At 43.6% G+C, this 18,882-nt stretch overlaps 1 protein-coding gene across 4 annotated transcripts in view; it reads right to left on the bottom strand.

The window, feature by feature from the left end:
* The window catches only part of LOC127004610 (A disintegrin and metalloproteinase with thrombospondin motifs 1-like), a 132,372-nt gene extending 124,951 nt beyond the window's left edge, over positions 1–7,421 (bottom strand). For 3 of the 4 annotated variants that reach the window (XM_050872620.1, XM_050872619.1, XM_050872623.1), the window contains exon 1: positions 7,400–7,421. The gene's annotated coding sequence lies outside the window, so the exon portion shown is untranslated. The remainder of the gene's footprint in view (positions 1–7,399) is intronic. The other variant, XM_050872621.1, reaches the window with a different exon arrangement.
* Between the last annotated feature and the right edge of the window lie 11,461 nt (positions 7,422–18,882).

The raw sequence follows: 18,882 nt of genomic DNA, 5'->3' as shown, positions 1-18,882 counted from the left end.
TTGTCTTCCTTACCTGGCCAACTATTTATAACACCTGTTTAGACATGTCCTTTACCTCCTGCAACATCTTACCTTGCCTTCCTTACCTGGCCAACTACTTATAACACCTTCCTATACCTGTTCTTTACCTCCTGCAGTATCTTACCTTGCCTTCCTTACCTGGCCAGCAATTCATAACACATATTTACATCTGTTCTTTTCCTCCAGTAGTACCTCACCTACTGCCCAACTACTTGTAACACCTTCCTATACCTGTTCTTTACCTCCTGCAACACCTCACCTTGCCTTTCATACCTGGCCTAGTAATTATAGCACTTGTCTATACCTCAACTCCATCACCTTCCTTTCCCCAACCTCACCTTGCATCCCTCTCGCCCCCTCCCCCCTCTCCAACCAGTCCACCACGCCCTTCATACACGCCTCTCCCTCCCTTCCCCCCTCCTCTCCCACTCCCAGCTGTTCCCTTCCCTCCCTGGCCAATCCATCAAGGGAGCGACAGACAGACAACCCAGGTGTTTATAAATGAGCGCTGTGGGGAATAACAAGGCCGGTAACTCCACCCCCTCTCGTGACAGTGACTCCTGACCACAAACAGCGACAGACTCATGACCCTCAGCGCGGTGATAATGGTGTTTCCTTCTCTCTACGTTTTGTTGTTTTATGGAAGGTAGATTCAGTGTTTTTTATTTTCTTTTTTTAATATTTTACTAAGCGTCTCCTCCCACTAGTAATGTAAGCCTTATTTCTCTACGCATCAGTCTGTCTATCTTCCTATCTTTCCTTTTGAATATTTATCTATCGTTCGTATCATGTTGCTCTTTAAAGAAGCTAATTCCAAGTCACTCGTGTGTATTATTTTTATCGTTCGAGCAGCACACTTCCTTTCCATCAGGGCTCCCTATATTAAGGACCCTCGAGCAATATGAACAATATATTTCGCACCAGCATCACACACCTTCCTGCGTGCACAATTCAACTACTCGACGTATTCCATCATTTACTTTCCACGATCAGCTCCATTTCTTCCTCACGTTGAGTCGCGTCTCAGCACACACACCTGCCACACCCAGTACAGGAGCAACGCCTACCTCTGGGCACGCCTCATTTAATTACCGGCTACCTTACCTGTTATTTTTTTTTACCTTAGTACGTGATGAAACCTATGATTACGCAGGTATTTATGTGTATCCTTGAATTCTTATCCTGATATGTACTCGATCGTCTCTCATGTATGTAACCAGTTGTCTTATTTCTCGACGGGTGGTTGTAATACGTACTTTGATAAGAAAATAAAAACACACGAGAGGAAAATAAATAAATGGAAAAATTCAGACAAAGAAATTAGGAACAAAGCAAGCAGAAAAAGATAATGAGTTGTTATTACTGAATTTATGAATCAAAGCAATATGCAGGAAACGAATAATGACGATAATGACAAACACGACGGCACGATACGAGGACCATGATAAAAAAAAATAATATGCCAAGGAGAGGAAAGCAAATGTTAATGTTTATGAAGGAGCAGGGCCTATTCCAGTCACTTATATTTCCTCTTATGGGCGTTTGGTACATTGCTATGCTTCCTACGTTCCCTCAAATCCTCCTCCTCTTTGTACTTCCAACCCAACAGCAAAACAATATAGTAAAGTATTCCACGCCCTTCTGCCTCTCGTGTATACTAACCCAACCATGGCTATTGTTTCTCTATATCCCTCAAATCCTCCTCCTTGTACTTCCAAGCCCAACAGCAAAATATTATAAAGTAGTCCACGCCCTTCTGTCTCTCATGCATACTAACCCAACCAAGGCTATTGTTTCTCTATATCCCTCTCTGTCCCTAGGTGGCCCTCATCGATCACGAAATGGGTGTGGGCGGCAGTCCATTCCACTGCTTGACGGAGTGAGCGGGGCGTGCAAGGAAACCATCTATCAAACACCCTCCACTCTGGATCCACGTCACTTCCTCTGCATTCTTGTCTGATCTCGCCGACCGTGGCATTGAGAAAGAAAGGAAGTAGATGGGAAAAAGAACGAACGGGGGTTAGAGAGAAGGGGCGGTTGGGTTGAGGAGAGAAAGACAGTCGAGTGGGAAAAGAGAGGAGAGAAAGAGGCTGGGAGGGATAGGGAACGGAGATAACTGGATTGGAGAGAGAGATAGGGAGAGAAAAAGAGAAACGAGTATGGTGTGAGAGGAAAAGGAAGGGAGAGGAGACTTAGTATGGAGATACAGAAAACGGGAAGGGGAGAGGAGGGGGCGATTAAACCAAGAAGGAGGAAGAGCGAAGGAGATAGATGAATAGAAAGAGAGAGAGAGAGAGAGAGAGAGAGAGAGAGAGAGAGAGAGAGAGAGAGAGAGAGAGAGAGAGAGAGAGAGAGAGAGAGAGAGAGAGAGAGAGAGAGAGAGAGAGAGAGAGAGAGAGAGAGAGAGATATGAGGGGAAAGAGAAGGAGGGGAAACAGAGAGGGAGGGGAGGGAGGAAAAGTAGGAGAGAGCTGCAGGGACACGTTTTTGGCAGAGCGAGACCAAAAGGGAAGCTCAGTGTGACGGAGGGAGCCTTGGGAGGGTGTGGCGGGGCTGGCCAAGGACGCGACACCCCCGGCCTTGCCTCACTCTGCTTCGAGGAGGAGGAGGAGGAGGAGAAGGGATAAGAATAAGGAGGAGGAAGAGGAGGAAGGGGACAAGGATAAGGAGAAGGGAGAGGAGGAAGGGAGATAAGGATAAGGAGGAAAAGGAGGAAGAAGGGAGATAGGTAAAGGAGGAAAGGAGATAAGGAGTAAGATAATGATGATGATAATGATGATGATGAGGAGGAGGAGGAGACAAAGTTTGATTAATGAGACGAAAAGAATAGTTAGTTACAAGAAAATAAAGTAAGAAGTTAAAGGAAGAAGTAATAGAGTTAATCGCAGGTTGGCAAAGACGAGTTAGGGGAATAAGCCCATTTTTTTTCCTATCAATAATGAACACAGTTAAGAGGAAGATAATACAGAGGAAACCAGTTACGAAAAAAGCACCCGAGGCAAAGTTTCCCAAGTCCAGAGATAAGTAAGGCAACTCAGGGACACAGTAACGGAAATGAGAAAACAAAAACAAACATGAGGAAAACAAAATAAACGGCACAATGAAGACAAGGAAATTATTAACAAAACAAACTTGAAAAATGAATGAGTCGTTATCAATGAATTCATGTAACGAAGCAACACGTGGGAGAGAAAAATAATACTGACGAACACGATGACATGATTGGAAGACCAGGATAAAGACATGCCAAGGAGAGGAAAAACAAAGAAAATCAAAGCGAGTGTTGAATAAAGTTGAAAAGGGGATGACAAAACGCAAGAAACGGACGATGATAATGACCGAGAATTTAATAAAGATAAGGAGTTAATGACAAAACGCAAAAAACGGATGACAATAATAACAAACACGACGATACAGTGAAACAATAAGAAAAGAATGAAGACAAGTGGACTATTGAATACGAAGGAAAAACACAAAATGAAAGAAAAAAAAAGGTAAATGGTGCAATGAAATATACGAAAAGAAAACATTAGAGACAGTATAGGAGATAAGAGTGAATTCAAAGGCGTAAAATATCAAGAGAACGACAAGTGGACTGTTAAATACGAAGGAAATGATCGTTAAAAAGATTGAATAGCAGCATCAACAATAATTATCTCACTGATGAAGGATAAGAAGATTAGGGTGAAGAACGACAAGTGGACTGTTAAATACGAAGAAAAAACACAAAATGAAAGGAAAAAAAGGAAAATGGTGCAATGGAATATACGAAAACATTAGAGACAGTAAAGAAAAAAGAGTGAATTCAAGGCGTAAAATCCCAACTCAGGCGAAAAACAGAGCGGGAAGAAAAAATATTAATGTTATCAAGTGATCGTTAAAGACACTGAAGAGCAACACCAACAGCAACAATAATTCTCTCACTGATGAAGGATAAGAAGACTAGGGTGAAGAACGACGAAATAAAGAGAGCATGGTATTGATAAAAATTAAAAAAAGATGAATACGGAAGAGAAAAAATATACAGATAAGGGAAACTAGATGAAGAAATAGAAGACAAACTAAAACTAATAGTGGAAAAGAAAAACAAGATAGATAAAAAAAGAGAATGAGATAAACAAAGGAGGGAAATGAAGAACAAGCAAACCAGAGTGGAAAAGACAATGAATAAATACAAAAATAAATAAAATCAACAAAACAGAGGAAAACTAGACAGCGAAATGCAAAAGAAAAAAAAAACAGAAAGCAAAAACAGACCTGATCTAAAAATATAAACTTAAAAAATGAATGAATAAAAGATAGAAAACAAGAAAATGAATTAAGTTGGCAAAACAAAAGGAGAAAAAAAAGAGTGAAATGAGGGGAAACTATTAATAACCTAAACGGTGTCCTTGAAGAAAGCAGGAATGACCCTTGAGATAGTTCAGGTGCTATTTTTGTCCTCGGAAGGGAGTGACAGGGAAGGCGACATCCGGTGGGCGGAGGGCCTGGTGGAGGAGGAGGAGGAGGAGGAGGAGGAGGAGGAAGCCCGTACACCCTCCTCCATCAAGGCCATCAGCCCAAAACACCAACACCTCCTCCTCCTCCTCCTTCTTCCCCTTCCCCTCATTTTCTTCCTCTCCTCCTCCTCCTCCTTCCCCTCATTTTCTTCCTCTCCTCCTCCTCCTCCTCCTCCTCCTTCCCCTTCCCACTCATTTTCTTCCTCTCCTCCTCCTCCTCCTCCTCCTCCTCCTCCTCCTCTTCCTTCCCCTTCCCCTCATTTTCTTCAACTCCTCCTCCTCCTCCTCCTCCTGTAACACCAAAAATATCACTGCAGAGTTAATGTTGTGTGTGTGTGTGTGTGTGTGTGTGTGTGTGTGTGTGTGTGTGTGTGTGTGTGTGTGTGTGTGTCTCATTAGCTACTTCAGGTTATCTATTTCTGGCACACATCATCATCACTCCCTCGTTAGTGGTTTTGCTTCCTGTCGGTGCCATTACACTCATCTTGCTTTGGCCGCTTGCGTCATCTCTCTCTCTCTCTCTCTCTCTCTCTCTCTCTCTCTCTCTCTCTCTCTCTCAATCTATCTATCTATCTATCTGTCCTTACCATTATTCCAACTCACCAACCCCACCAACCCAGACCACCAAACCAGATCACCCCCACCAGACACGAGCCCTCACCACACTTTCCCACACACAAAGGTTAACACACACACACACACACACACACACACACACACACACACACACACACACACACACACACACACACACACGCTGCGAGGGGAAGTTCAGGGGCGTTGCATCCCTCTGATCCTAGGCCGTACACGTGTTGATTTCCTCATTATGATAGACTATTGAATGCTGGACTATGAACACCGACAGACAGGGAAGCAGACAGACAGAGAGGCAGACGCTTAGGCAGAAGCAAAGAGAGATAAATAGACAGACTTACAAACATACACAGACATATTAATACAGACAGATGGAAAGAAGCTTAAGACAGACGGAGACATAAAAACAGTGACAAAACGAGACAAGCACAGTGCAATACATAACAAAGCATAGATAAACAAACACACAAATACACAAACACACACACACACAAACACACACACACACACACACACACACACACACACACACACAGAGCCACTCCCAACCTTTACTTTCATCCCCCAAACGCTCACCGTGACCGCCGCTACCAAGGTCGCTCGTTACGTTCCCTCAAGGTCACCGTATCCTGGCCGAAGAAAGGGAGTACCCAGACCTAATGAGACCTAATGGATATGCTATAGGGAAAAAACAGGGTATGGAGATCTTACATTCCTTTCCCTTTGCTATTCCTTTCCCTTTCGTTATGAGGTTAGCAAGGGATATGAACTTGTTTTTGTTTTTTTCATTCTAGTTTTTCCTTGTGATATGTTTTAAAAGTCAATAGAAAGGGTGATAAGTTAGTGTCTCCTCTCTTTCTACCTTTGATTCGCTTTAGAAGCCGGTTGAACGGCTGAATATTGAAAAGGAAAGAATGGTGGAGCCGCGTGCCCTTCCTTTCCCTTTCTTACGTTCGCGTCCAGTGGGTTGCAAAAGAGTGAGAGTGTAGCTGGCGGGTCAACGCGTTTTTTTCTTTTTTTTCTGTTTTTGGGACCCTCAGCGGAAATTGGATTACAACACACATGAAGTTCACCAAAGAATGACACGTGTTGATTTGATTTGTTCTTTTCACAGCTAAAAAGTACATTTCGTGCCTGCCTGTGTGTGTGTGTGTGTGTGTGTGTGTGTGTGTGTGTATGTGAGGGAAGGGGAAGGAGTGCGTATGTGTTTGTGTGCGTTCCTGAGTGTGCGTGCGTGACTGAGAGTGCGTATCGCGTAACACTGATGAAACACAGGTCGATTGAGGTTATTGCACTAATTACCGGTCACTCCCTCATTCTATTATATAAACTAAAAGAGAAAAAGATCAAGGGGCTATAGAAAAAAAAGAGGTTAATGCATTGATAGGCGAGCACTCCCTCATTCTACTATATAAACAACTAAAAGCGAGAAATATCAAGGGGGTTATAAAAGACAAAAAGACATCGGTCAGCGCTGGACTGGTTTCAAAAAGAGATAAAAAAGAAAACAGATGAATGTCAACGCACTAAAATTAAGCTGATGCTCCACTTCTGCCTCCGCCTCCGCCCCACCCGTGATGTGCCAACCTGCCGATGCCACAAAAAGACGCCTAGTGCAAAAAATGGACCGCGGGAGTGAGTGAGAGGCTCGTCCACGTGAGAGGCGGTGGCGGCTATCGAGGTCAGAGCCGCGGCCGTAACAAAGCAGTGTCACATGGCCCACTCGAGGCACCTTTGACCTTCATCTGGCACCGCGGTGAGTATGCCAGCGTAGGTTGTTATGTAAGAGAGACCCGCGTGTGAAGGCGTCGGTGGAGAAGCGAGGCAGAGAGGCAGACAGACAGGCAGACAGACAAGCGGACAATCATACAGAGGGGCAGACAGAGAGGCAGACACTTAGACAGAAGCAATACAAAGAGAGAGTCCTGTTCGCCGTTCCGTGCTCAGCATTACCGTATATGTTTACATTCGGTCAACACTCTTGAAATTTACAAAGGCATAATAATCAAGTATAGCCGTAATATAGATTAGGCTTTCTTTATATCGCCAATAGTTGCCTTTTAATACCTCATCTCAACTTTCAAGGGTAGTCTTTTTTTCCTTTGATATGGCGAACACACCCAAAGTGAGATGAGGAACAGCAGGGCGGGGCGGGCTGGAACACAATCTAGATCGACACAAATCACACAGCAACTGCCACGCCTCATAGGGAAAAAGGTTGGCTACTAGAACACATGCTGAGCGAGACACCCACGCAAGGAGACGCCGGTGGACGATGGATTAACCTACAGCAGGCGTGGCAGAAGAGGCGGCGGAGTCTAGAGGATCGGGGACAAGAATAGAGGTAAAAAGGGGCACTTTCATGGGCACAAGCCTCACAACGGCTGCCACGGAGGGACTCAGACCACAAGAACACGTGATGAGCCTCTGCCATCACCTCACACACAAATGAGGCGCCGTGGACTGACCCTGAAGTCCAAGGTCCTGGGGCTTCAAGGTAACATTCCCTGGAGCCGGTCTTGTTTCAGTTGTCCCTCGCCACTTCCAGCAACAACAAGAGCAGCACGAGTGGGCGTAGAAGTAGCAGGTTGGGGGGATGCGGGGGGTTGGGTGGGGTTGCAGCGGCGGCGTCACGGTTCATGGCCCAGTTAGCGACTCTCTCCCACATTGTTTGCGTGAGGTAAACACGCAAACAACACGCGTGGCGACTGGAACACGGCAACTGAACTCTCGGTGGGTTTGTGTGAGCGTGTGTGTGTGTACCTGCCGCCCCCGGTGAGGCCAAGGCTCCGATTACCAGCAGCCTCCCTCACCTTGACGAAAACTGAACCCCTTTTTTACCTGGTCGCTCCCCGTGCTTGGCCGCGTCCATCCCCGTCCAGGGTGTGTCCTGGCCCGCCACACCCTTACCTCCGGCTCTTGTCCTCCGCCTCTCCCATTCTTCATCGCCCCCACGCCCTCTCGTCCTCCTCCTTGCCTCTCCTTCTTCTCTCCCCCACGCCCTCTCGCCCTCCCCTCCGCAGTCTCACCTTCATGTTCATCCCGATCATCTCTCCGCCCTCTTCCTAATCGTCCTCCTTCTCCTCCTCTTCTCATCTCTGTTCTTGCTCTGCTTCTTCTAGTATCTTACCTTGAAACTTACTTATTATCCAGCTGAAGCGTCACTCCACCCCCCCCCCTCCCCCCCTTCCGACCTCAACTAGCCAACCTTGGTCAGTACATCCTACTCCTCCTCATCCTCATCCTCCTACTCATCCTCCTCATCTTCACAAATCATCATCATCATCATCATCATCATTATCATCATCACAAACAAATTATCTAGTGCACAGTTTCCTCTTTGTACCAGTAATTCACCTCCTTCCTCTTTCCTCTTCCTCTTCTTCTTCCTTCCACTTTCTCCTTCCTAATCACTCTCCCTTCCCTTTGCCACTCCTTCTATCTCCCGGGCTCACTCAGTCACTCTCCCTCTCTCACACTCCATTTCCTTTGACCTCTTCCTCTTCCCTCTCACTCTCGATCCGCCTCTGACTAACACTCGCATACTTCAAAGACTTCTCGCCTTTACTTTTATTCATTTGTTTACTTGTTTAACTATGCATATATTTTATTACTTATTTATGTATTCTTCTTTATCTGGGGCGGAGGGGGGGGGGGGGGTTGACGGAAGAACAGAATAATGCGTCCTTGAGTGTGTGAGGCAAAAAGCAAGGGTAAAAGGGAAGGAAGGAGGGAGGGAAAAACGAAAGAAGGGAGGAAGGGAGGAAGGGAGAGAAGAAATAATGAATGAAGGAAGAAAGGAAGGAGGGAGGGAAAAGCAAAAAAAATGGGAGGAGGGAGGAAGGGAGGAAGGAAATAAGGAAAGAAGGGAGGAAGGAGGGAGGGAAAAGTTTAAAAAAATGGAAGGAGGGAGGAAGGAAGGAAGGAAATAAGGAAGAAAGGAAGGAAAATGAATATGAATGAATGAATGTATGATTGAGAGAAGGAATGAAGGAAGGAAAAAAGGAAAAGGATACAATTTCACAAACCAAAAGAAAGGAAAAAAACAAGGAAGGAAGGAAGGAAGGAAGAAGGAAGGAAAAAAGAAAGGAAAGAAGGAAGGATGGAAAATAAAGATACAGGAAACTAGAAAAACAAACAAACTAACAGAAAGAGAACAAATAATAAATACGTACCAAAAAAAAAAACGAAAAAAAGCATAATAATATACAAAGCGAGTGAAGTTAAATAAAAACGAAAAAAAAGTAAAGTAAAAAAAAAACGTGGGGGAAAAAATAGAACAAACAAACAGAAACACGCGACACAACCCACAAAAAAGGGTGAAAAACAAACAGACGAGGAGGGAAGACAAACACAGAGAAAAGCGAGAAAGTAAAGACAGACTGCCATGTTGACGGTGGGGGCGAGAGAGTGAAAAAGAGCAAACAAATCAAAATGTCTGAGTCCCCCCTTGAGTGGCTTTCGTTTTCACCCACCGATCTACAAACAAGGCCAAAACACACACACACACACACACACACACACACACACACACACACACACACACACACACACACACACACACACTTTCTCATTCCCTTTCTATTGCTATTTATCAATCTATCTATCAATGTATGTATTTATGTATGTATGTGTGTATGTATCTAGCTAACTGTTTGCATGACGAGTATAAATAGATAAAAAGAGTTATATATCTTACATTTTAAGGCATAGAAAACACAACCAGCGAAATAATACAATCTGATACACTACAACATACATAAACTTATATTCCATTAAGAGATAGATTAAAACCGGACTAGGAGTGAACATGAGGGAGCAAAGTATGAATGAAGTGGACCAAAAGAAGTAAGTATTTCATTTAGCTTAATTTTGTGATAGTGAATGCATGGGACAGGAATTGAAAAAAAAAAAGGTTCTCTCTCTCTCTCTCTCTCTCTCTCTCTCTCTCTCTCTCTCTCTCATTAAAGCTTAAATGAAGGGTACATAGGGTTTATGGGGGGCAGGATGGAGGGAGAGAATGTGGGTGACGGGGGGGGGCTCTGACTGGGCGTGGACAAACACTTCAAACTCTTAATAATGGAAGACCTCGAGATGTATAGGTACACACACACAAAAAAAGACATGCAGGACACACCCTCTCATTCTATTCTTTTTTTTCCTCTTCCTCACCAACGAGTATAACAAGTACGACATCCCCTATATCCCTTTCTATTCCTTTCCATTTCATTTATCGTTTCTTATCTACCTTTCTTATCTTCCTCCCTTTTCCATTCTCTTTTCCTTTCATGCTCCGTCGCCTCCTTCTTCCCGTCTCGCTTCCTCATCCCTTTTCTTTCCAGTTCGCTCTTACTCCTCTCTTTTTATTCCTATCTTCTCCTCTCCCATATCCACACCCTTTCCATTTCTCTTTCACTGTCTGTACTCTCTTCTTTTCAGTCTTATTCCTTACTTCTCCTCTCCCATATCAACACCCTTTCCATTTCTTAGTCACTGTCTCTTCTTTTCATTCTAATTCTTAACTTCTCCTCTCCTATACTCTTACACTTACCATTTCTTCCATAGCTTCTTTAACCTCTTCTTTTCATTCCTATTCCTATCTTCTCTCCCATGCCATTCTCCTTTCCATTTTTTCCTCATCCTCTTTACTCTCTATTCATTCCTATTCCAATCTTCTCCTCTCCCATGCCCTTCTCCTTTCCATTTTTTCCTCATCCTCTTTACTCTCTATTCATTCCTATTCCTATCTTCTCCTCTCCCATCCCCTTCTTTCAATTCGTTCATCACCCTCTTTACTCTCTACTTTTCATTCCTATTCCTATCTTCTTCTCTCCCATGCCCTTCCCCTTTCCATTTATTCCTCACCCTCTTCACTTTTCTTTTCCTTCTTTTTTTCCGCATTCCCTTCTCCTTCCCCTCAGCGTTCTCCGTTCAGGGTCAGAGATGGGCGGCGGCCAAGGCCAGCGAAGGACCTTGGATCGTAGCGCGGGATCAGAGGGAGTGGCTGCGTGGCTTCATAAATGGGGCTGTGTGGCTGGACACTACAAGAACCAGCTGACGAACACACGCGCCTCTTATTAAGCTTAGGTCACTTATTGGACACTCGACGAACCAACTGACTCACTCTTTACCCTCTTCTTTTCATTCCTATTCCTATCTTCTTCTCTCCCATACTCTTACACTTTCCATTTCTTCCTCACCCTTTTTACTCTTTTCATTCCTTTTCCTATCTTCTCCTCTCCCATGCCCTTCCCCTTTCCATATATTCCACACCCTCGTCACTCTTCTTTTCCTTCTTTCACAAGGCTTAGATCACTTATTGTTCAGCTTTTGGAGAAATCGAAGAGACAATGTACGATAGTCTTTCCACATTCCTTCGAGTTTAAGAGAATGGATTTTTATGCTGACGACGCTGAATGACTGACAGGCAGGCGCTCCACATGTCGTAAATTGCACACCACCTGATATTGAGCCTTCGAGGGAATCATCAAAGCAGTAATTTATCATCTTTTAGCATTCTTCAACCACGAATTGAATTGATCTTTTGTTGTGACTGCCCTACTCGCTCTTCCTAACGTACACCGCTCCCGTAAATCATCAAAACATTGCGATTATATTGTTTTCCACTTTCCTTCGCTGGAGTTTATTGCATCGTTTGTGTTCACCACTCGTCGACCAATACACTCTTCGGCGGAGAAAACACTAAAACATTGTGCCCATATATTTTTGCGCTGCTTACTTTACAAACTCACTAATTGATGTTCTTCTTACCAGACACCGCTAGAAAAAATCATAATAAATGTCTCCACCTTCCAATGACTTCAAGGGAATAAATCTCGGGAACTGACAACTCAAGAAATGAAGGATCCAGCTGAAGATCCCTCCAACTTTCAACCTCACGGCTTCTCTGAGGAATCCTATAAATAGTTTGTCTGCCACTATACATTTAAACTTGAAACGTTCACTGAATCCCTCCAACAATAATGGACGGCAAATGAACTTTAGTTGATAATATAACTTAAAGGGCTCATCTGATATGCTTATGAAGAAGGAAAAAGCATGAAAAAGTATCCTTGAAGGGTGAAGTTGCTGTAACCTTGAATGAAGCATGGGCGAGGTACGCACCGACTTCTGTACGAGGAAAAAGTATCTCACCCGCTAAGAGAGGACGACACGCACATAAAAGCTTCGTGATTACACCCTTCTTTATATCGACGAGAAGGGAGGAGCAGCAACATGCCCCAAACAAAATATGAAGGATGGCAGGAAAAATGAAACAAAAATAATAAAATATGTAGGCTGCTGAATGACTATAAACTTTTTTTTTTTACAGCAAAGGAAGCAGCTCAAGGGCAAAAAAAAAATAATAATAAATAAATAAACCCACTAATCACTTCCCCTATAAAAAATGTGTTTAGATAGAAGGAAGGTAATATAAGACTTCAAAATAGCATCAAGAATATCGCCCACACAAATTCAATACATAGGAGTCAAACCAATATCATTAAAAACTAACACCCGACAAGGCCATTCACAACAATTACGAAATCATGGAATCGATAAAGAAAAAGTGCTCAAACAGATTCTTGGAAGCATATGTAAAAAAAAAAAATAATAATAATAATAAAAAATAAATAAATAAAGCATCAAGAACAAAAAAACACGCAGCCAACTGACTTTACCTGGCGCGGACTGCTTGCTAATGAGACGGACAGGTGTGCCGGCCAAACGCTCACCTGAGGGAGGAAGAGAAAAAAAACATTAATTACTCAGACGTTTGTGGAGGCTGCTGCAGGTAAGAGATATGGAGAGACGGACATCCACAGGGGGAGAGGGAGAGGAAGTAGGAGTGGAGAGGTGTGGAAAGGAAAGGAAAGGAAAGGAAAGGAAAGCAAAGGAAAAGGAAGGAAATGAAATGAAATGAAAGGAAAGGAAAGGAAAGGAAAGCAAAGGAAAGGAAAGGAAAGGAAAGCAAAGGAAAGAAAAGGAAATGAAATCAAGTGAAAGGTAGGGAAAGGAAAGGAAAGGAAAGGAAAGGAAAGGAAAGGAAAGGAAATCAAAGGAAAGGAAAGGAAAGGAAAGGAAAGGAAAGGTAGGGAAAGGAAAGGCAAAGAAAGGAAAGGAAAGGAGGGAAAAGCGTTAACATGTATCATGGAATAGTTACTTGCCTTCAATATTCATCATCAACAATTTACTTTTACTCGATAGCTTGCTGACACATCCTCCTCCGCCTCCTTACTCCTGTATCTACACTCTTCACCCATCTTCTACTACATTAGCTACTCTTCTTCCTCTACCCAATACCCCTCCCTTCCTTCTTCCCTCCCTCCTTCCCTCCCTACCCGTCCGCCGGTCACGTCTTCCCCGCCACACCCACACGGACGGACGGACAAAAACGCGCCCAGTGCATGATGCTGCAGAGGAGAACCCGAAATCAAATTAAGCTTCTTGAGAGTCAACTGCCACCTCATGCCGCGCCTCCACTCCCTCCCTTCATTGTTTTTGTTGTTGTCATTGCGTTGCTGAGCGTGTGTAAGTGTGTTTGTAAAGAGGAGGGGCTGTTTGTAAAAGGGGGGTTGGGGGGGGCCTTTTTTCTTGGGGGGGGGGCGGTTTGATGGGGGTGGTGGTAACTGGTTTGAGTATTCCGTCACACCAATTAATTAAATGTGACGTCAAACCAATATGTCAAAAAAATAATGTGCTTGGTAATAGTCAAATACGAAATATACGAATCCAATTAAGTCCCTCCCCAACCCCACTAAAAAAATAATAGCCAGCAAGTAAATCAACCAAATAAGAACCGTTAAAGTAAATCGCCCAGAACACTAGGAGAAAAAAAAAAAGATAGATGGTGGGGAGGAGGGAAATAGAGGAGAGATGACTAACGAAGAGACTCAGGAAGGAAGAGAAGGAAAATAAAAAGAGAAGGACGGTAAATTAGAAGGGGAGAAGGAAGAGAGGGCTAGATAAAGAAGACTAAGGGTGTAAAACAGAACTAAATGAAAAAGGGTGATGGTTGATGAGGGACAAAGTGGGGGGAGGAGAGAAGAGCAAGGTAGGAAGGTAGGAGGGGAGGGTAAATAAGGAGGAGAATGATCGAGAAGAAGAGAGATGAATATGGTTGATGAAAAGGTGAGTGATAGAGAAGAGGAAGGTAAAGTAGAGAAGGATGGTATATTAAGACGGGGAGGAGGAAGAGAAGGTTAAAGTAGGGGATGATAAATAAATGAAGAGAGGAGAGTAAGGATGATGAGAGTAAGATAGCAACTGAAAAACAGGAATAAGGACCAGAGGAGAGGAGAGGAGGATGAAAATATTAAGACAGGAAGGAGGAAGAGAAGGGTAAAGTAGGGGATGATATATATATAAGAAGAACGGGGATGAAGGAGCAGAGAAGAGTAAGGTAGATGAGAGTAAGATAGCAACAGAAGAACAAGAACAAGGATCAGAGGAAGGTAGAGGAGGATGCAAATGGATGATATATAAATGAAGAACGGGGATGAAGGAGCAGAGGAGAGTTAGATGAGACTATGATAGCAACTGAAGAACAAGAACAAGGACCATAGGAGGGTAGAGGAGGGTATAAATGAAGACAGGAATAAGGGAGGAATAGAAGGTAGATAGGGTATAATAGCAAATGAAGGACAGGAGTGAAGAAAAAGGGAAGGTTAGGTTAGGGGATGGCTTGAAGGACAGGAGCGAAGGGAGGACAGGGCAAGGGACGCACGAATAGGCAAAGGCATCTCCGTGACACCATCTGCAGCCTTCAAGGAGAGATGGATACACGGAGCCGGTAAAAAAGAATCAATCATCCTCAACACATCCGTTTCCCCTCCGCTGGGTCGACAGGTAAAGGTGTAGGATATGAAAAAAATGATCTAGCCTTCAATCTAACACTTCCCTTTCCCTTTCCTCCTCTACGGTTTCAAAGTTGACAGGTTAGAAGTAAAAAAAAAAAAAAAAAAAAAAAAAAAGGCAATAAAAAGCTCCAGTCGTCTTAAGCGCATCTATTTCTGCCTTTAATTAGTCAACAGGTAAATGTCGAGTATAAGACGAATTAGGATTACCTTTCCCTTTCTTCCTCTAAGGTTTCAAAGTTGACAGGTTGGAAGTAAAAAAAAAAAAGAGGCAATTAAATGCTCCAGTCGTCCCCAACGCATCCTTTTCTACCTTTAATTAGTCAACAGGTAAAGTTGGACTATAAGATAAATCAAGCTTACCTTTCCCTTTCCTCCTCTAAGGTTTCAAAGTTGTCAGGTGAGGAGTGACAAAAAAGGGCAATAAAAAGATCCAGGCGTCCCTAACGTACCTATTTCTACCTTTAATTAGTCAGCAGGTAAAGGTGGAGCATAACACATCAATCTTACCTTTCCCTTTCTTACTCTAAGGTTTCAAAGTTGGCAGCTGATGAGTAAAAAAACGGGGCAATAAAACGTTCCACTCTTCCCCAACGGATCCATTTTTACCTTTAATCAGTCAGCAGGTAAAGGTGGAGTATAACACATCAATCTTACCGGTTCCTTTCCTACTCTACCTACTCTAAGGTTTCACAGTTAACAGCTGATGAGTAAAAAAAAAAAACAGGGCAATAAAAAGATCCAGTCTTCCTCAACTCATCTATTTCTACCTTTAATTATTCAACAGGTAAAGGTGACGTATAAGACAAATCAAGCTTATCTTTCCCTTTCTATCTGAGGCTTCAAAGTTGATAGGAAGGAGAAAATGACTTCTCTGCCTAAACCTTCCCTTTCCCTTTCATTTTCTGAGCTTACAAAGTTGACAGCTGGGAGCGAGAAACAGGTCCTGCAAACACCTTCTTTCCCTTTCTTCGTTCCAGGTGTTTAAGGAATCAACACGTGTCTGGATGCATAAAAAATCATCTTGGCATGATATCACTTTTTCTTTCTTTATCTTGTCTTCCAAATGATAATGATCCTACCAACACTTTCCTTTCCCTTTCCTCCTCTTGGTTTTAATGAATCAGCAGGTAAATCAGAGATACCTAAAAACTCTAACTATTTTTTTAACATATCCCTTTCCCTTTCCTCCAATTACCCTCAGTCGACAGGTAAGGATGGACGGTTAACAGATCTGTCCTCATTTATGCCACCACTTCTACCCTTTCTCTTTCTGCGTCCACCGCCAAACCAGTAAAAAGTCGTCGTTAATATCAAAGTGTGTCCCAAATGTCGTTGCTCTCGCGCCCTTTTGATTTTACTTTCCCTGACGGACTTGAAGAAAGATTACAACAGATTCCTAAAAGTCTGAGTAACCTGAGACTATAACAGCAATAGGTTTTCTTCCCCACATTTAGGACGCTCACTAAGTATAAAGCAGCCCCGGATACACGGCCTCCACTAAAATAAATAAATAAATAAATAAACAAATAAATAAAGTAATAATAATAATAATAATAATAATAATAATAATAATAATAATAATAATAATAATAATAATAATGAAAAAAGCATCTCCATTCTGCCTTGACAGCACCTACCTGAGTCTTCATCGTTGAGGACACACACACACACACACACACACACACACACACACACACACACACACACACACACACACACTCAAACACACAGACATAAACACACTCTCGTCAAAGGAGAAAACTATGACAAAATGATCACTTGCGGACTCAACGCGGTTTCTTAATGTCTCCAGAACGAGTAGGTGAGAATAATGGCTCTCAATGGTTTCTGATCTCTTTTTTTTTCCGTGCGGTTCTCTGCCTCTCACCACCAGCCTCATTGAAGGGGCTATTTATTACACTGGGCAGATTTTCAATGGTTCTTCAGTCAAACCACGATTTCCGCTGGCGTGGTTCTCATATTTCCGTGGTTTTCTGACGTGTCCACGATCTTCCAAAGCTACGGTAGATTTCACCGAAGGACGACGGTATTACTCACCATCATCATCATCAGCAATAATAAGAAACAAATGAGAACCACGCTAGCGGAAATCGTGGTTTGACTGAAGATCCACGGAAAATTTGCCCAGTGTAATAGCCCTTAATTACGCAGCTGCCAGGTAGATGAGAAAACCACAGAGCGAAGACTTACACTACGAACCCGTTTTCTTTAATATTTCAATGGTAAGTGCGTGAGAATACCGTGGTTTATGATCCCTCTCCCTTCCTTGCACTTATCTTCCTATCGCCACCTGCCTTACGTGCCTGCCAGGGGAGAAAACGACACTACGAGCACCATTATATGATCCCTTTCCCCTAGTGCACTGACCTAACTCTCGTCACAACCTCAAACGAACACTAATCTTCCTATCGCCACCTGCCTTACGTGCCTGCTAGGGGAGGAAACGACACTACGAGCACTGTTAGATGATCCCTTTCCCCTAGTGCACTGACCTAACTCTCGTCACAACCTTAATCTAACAAAGACAACAAGGAAAGAGCGAGTACTTACGAGCTTAACATACTTTTTCAACAACTTCAGCTTCTCCACCTACAACAAACAGTGTGTGAAAATTATCCTTGGTGGTTACTGATCCCTTTTTCCCTTACAACAACCTCTCTAACTCCACCTGGATATGAATCAAACACCTTCAATAGAGCTCAGTGGAGAGGGTGATGTCAGGTGGAAGAACAGACCACATGGTGACCAGAGGGTGTTCTATATACGAGACAAAGGGCACATTAACATACTGGCGGCCACTCGACGGGGGAAAGACGAGAGGGAAGCAAAAAGTGGTCAGTCGGTTTGTGAGGGTGAAGGGAAGGTTACTATGGAGTGGAAGGGGATGGATGAGGGGAGTGAGGGTGTGTATGGGGCTGGGGATGAGGTCTATGGAAAATATATGAGAAGGGGGAGTGTTATGCATGTGTGAAGGTTGCATTGGGTTTACTGTAAAGGGAAGTTGAGTCAAATAATGTATGGGTCAGCTTTAAAGGAGGTATGTGTGGTTGAGGTTCATGGGGTGCCAGTTAAAGGATGTGTGTGTTCATGGGCGTGGCTGTGGGGCGGTGGGCCTTAAAGACGATGATGCCACAATGACTCAAGTCCAAAAGTGAAAGATACATATTTCGAAACGGAGCGAGTTCTTCAGACCCACTTTTTTGCAGCCAACCCAGAAGAGCTTTGTTTGACGCAGTTCTCTCTCTATCTCTATCTATCCAACTATCTATCTATCTATCTATCTATCCATCTATCTATCTATTTATATGTAAAGTGAATGGAGTGAAACGGAAAAACAGCTCAAAAAGTATTCCAAAGATATAGAAAGATAAAAAAAGATAGAGATGGATAGATAGACAGATAAACAGATAAATACATAGATAGCTAAAGAGAGAGACAGACAGACAAACAAACACAGAGAGAGTCTACAACCAAATTATGATCACGCCTTCACTTTCCCTTCTCCGTCCAATCCTCCTCCTCCTCCTCCTCCTCTCACTCTGGCCTTTGGGAATCGCTCTCGTCATCACGGTCTAGGTGCTCACGCGAGGGAAAAAGTGACGCGTGGAAAAAAGTGAACCTTCCAAGCGACCTTCAGCGGCCCATTAGAGTGTGTGGGTCAGTGGAGCACCTTCGCGAGGGTCCGGGAAAGGCAGGTGTTGGTGGTGGCGGCCAGGTGGTGGGGCGGCGGACGAAGAAGGAAGGAAGGAAGGCACGAGGAGGAAGAAAAAGAGGCGTGACCGTGAGAAAGGAGGTGGAGGAGGGGAGGGAAAATGCGTGTGAAACGAGGAAGATAAGGTGGATTTTGCTGAGACTGGAGGGGAAAACGAGGAGGACGGAACAGGGAG

Source organism: Eriocheir sinensis, chromosome 28, assembly GCF_024679095.1.
Source record: "Eriocheir sinensis breed Jianghai 21 chromosome 28, ASM2467909v1, whole genome shotgun sequence".
In the NCBI taxonomy this organism is placed as follows: Eukaryota; Metazoa; Arthropoda; class Malacostraca; order Decapoda; family Varunidae; genus Eriocheir; species Eriocheir sinensis.
The sequence above is the reverse complement of the archived record's forward strand: the minus strand, read 5'-3'. Positions and strand labels throughout refer to the sequence as shown.